The sequence below is a fragment of the Sinocyclocheilus grahami genome, unplaced genomic scaffold, assembly GCF_001515645.1.
Source record: "Sinocyclocheilus grahami isolate Dianchi unplaced genomic scaffold, SAMN03320097.WGS_v1.1 scaffold1908.1, whole genome shotgun sequence".
NCBI lineage: Eukaryota > Metazoa > Chordata > Actinopteri > Cypriniformes > Cyprinidae > Sinocyclocheilus > Sinocyclocheilus grahami.
The window spans coordinates 66,837-69,801 of NW_015507087.1; positions in this window are offsets into that span (position 1 = coordinate 66,837).

Consider the following 2,965-nt stretch of genomic DNA (forward strand, 5'->3'; position numbering starts at 1 on the left):
GTGGCACTTGTGGGAGTTAACACTGTATGCAATACCCCGCAACCTCACACCAGATTTCAGGCCGTGTAGATAGGCAAGCATATATACAAATCATTTAGTAAGCAGAAATCCAAAACTTACCATAACATATTAAGTTAGAGGAAGATACGACTGAATTGATGCTTGAAGAATGCACTTCCAGCAGCCATGATAAACAGCTGGTGGTTAAAGTTTCTATGCACAATTTGATTTGACGAAAGTCATGAGACCTTTTACGCTCTATCCAATCACGTTGAAGGATAAAAATAAAATGAAAATAAGCATGTAACGACCACAAACGGAGGAAAATAGCGGAGTAAAAGTACCGATACATCACTTAAAAAGTACTCAAGTAAAAGTACACAATTTTTAAACTACTCAAAACAGTACAATTACTGATACTGTAACTTGAGTAAATTTTACCATATTTAGTGCAACACTTTTATTTGTTCCCCACAAAATATAGTTTTTTCACTAAATGTTTGGATTTCTAAAATTATTGTGCACTGATTTTTCTAGAATAACTTTTGCTGCCGAATTATCCACTAACCTAGTTTATGATACTTTTTTGTCATAGATTATAAATATACATAGGCCTATATTTTTTCATATTTATTGTTTATTTTATTTTTCTTTATATGAAGTAGTCTGTATCTAGTAGATTGTGAAAGAATGATTATCAGTTCCACACACAGAGATATATAAATTCTACATTTATTTAAATGTAAAAAAACTTCACTGGTATCGGATCGGTATCAGCCAATACCGAACCCTAGGTATCGGAGGCGAAAAAGGCGGATCGGAGCATCCCTAGAAATCAGTGGTTAAGTTCTATTTACAACACTGTTCCAGAACACTTCAACCCAAATATTCAGATGTGTGCAGCACATTTTATGGAGGACTGTTTTCTGATCCTGGTAGAGTAGACTACAATGCCGGCTGTAGACTACAAGTACGTTTTTATATTTAAAGAGTTTTTATATTTTTTATATTTAAAGCGACTTTTTGAGCAGTGTAGAGTAGCGCTTGTAGTTTGTCATTTCTCTGATCACAAATGCAGACAACAAACGTTTTATGTTTACACGGCGTGTTGCAACGCAAGGCATAAAAAGACAGTATAAGTCATTATAATCAGTAATTATGTCCCCACTGGATGCAACAAATGCCTCGTTTATAATGGGTTTTAATGTTTTTGTCTCGTCGCTCCGGCCGGACAGAAACAATAATGTACAGTATGTGGAAAATAATGTTTTTTTAACCTTAAACCGCATAAACACATTTCATTACACCAAATACACCAAATAATGTTCTTTTTAGCAACATCATATGACCCCTTTAAGATCTTAATTAAAATCTTACAATTTACATTAAAATCTTTCCTTTTGTTTCCAAACAAAACAAACATATATAGGTGTCCTTGAACTTTGTAAAAGATAATCCGTTTACCATCTTGACTGAAAAACACAATTTTCAATGTAAATTTTTCTTAATTTTTTTTTCTTTATTTTAGTACACTTTCACATTAGCATGCAGTTCTACTACTACTAGGAGGATCGGCTGGAAGCTAGCGACCTCTCCTGGTTGGATTTAGTATTAACATCATAATCTCAACGCAATTTTTCCATTACTTACCGTTTCACGTTTTACAATTGATCATCCAAGTCGTCCAGCCGGCCGTATTTAAAAAAATTCCGGGCCGCCAGTTGCCCATCCCTGTTTTAGATGTATGTACATATTTTTAAAAAAAACTTCTATTATCTACAATGATATAAAATAATTACTTAATTACTTATTTTCCGGCCCATATTACTTGCTTTGATTGGCCTAAGGCGAGGTAGCTGATTAACTGACTAATTGTATTGTTTTCAAAATTTTATATAATACAATCACATTTTAATCAAGCAGTCTAACTCGTTTTTAGATAGAAGAATTCGTTTTAATTTTACTACGGTTTGCCAACATAAAAACTTGCTAGTTGCAATATGGCTAATTAACTTTTTAAACGTGCACACAAGACTCTCAAAATGCATGTTCTCTTCTGTATATAACTTAATTAGTGTGACATTTAAATAAAACTGTTAAAATATATCAGATGCGACTTCCGGTTATGACGCGCAGCTGATAAGTCGCTTGAATCGGGCTCGCTGCTGAATATTCGTTTAAACTCTTTCAGAAAGGCTAGAACTCATATAATAAGTGTTTGAAAACACTTTAAAGTTTGGCGGGACAAAATGCCACCCAAAACCACCAAACCTGCACAGCATCCGAATCCGAAGCCGTCTGGGCAGATGGAGGAGGAAGGCAAGGTGCTAGCTAGCAAGAAGCTAGCCGAGCCGCAGAGTGAAGATAACACGGCCACAAACGGCGATATCCTACGTGCGGTTCAGTCTTTGAAAGCCGATTGTTCGAGACAATTCACTGACACCACGGACGCTATAAACGGCATAAAATCAGATCTACTGTCACAAGCGCAAAGAATAGGAGAGGCTGAAGAGAGGATCGCACAAACTGAAGAGGACGTCTCAGCCCTTCAACACAAAGTTAAAAAACTCGGAAGAAACAACAGAATTTCTACGAAACAAGGTACAGGATTTGGAGGACAGAGGAAGGCGTTCTAATCTGAGACTAATTGGCCTGCCCGAAAAAACAGAAGGATCTAATATGTGTGCCTTCTTTGAGAATTTATTCCCCATGATTCTGAAGGACGAGTTCAGATCTCCACCGGTCATCGAACGATCGCACCGCGTAGGACAAGTTAACCCGAACCGCCCGTCAACTCCAAGAATGATCGTGACGAAGTTCCTGAATTACCAGGACAGGGAGAAGGTTTTGAGGGCGGCTAGGAAAATGAAGGAGTTAAGATATGAAGGACAACAGATTAGCTTTTTTCCAGATCTATCAGCGGAGACACGCCAACGACAGCGACAGTTTGACGGAGTAAAGGCAC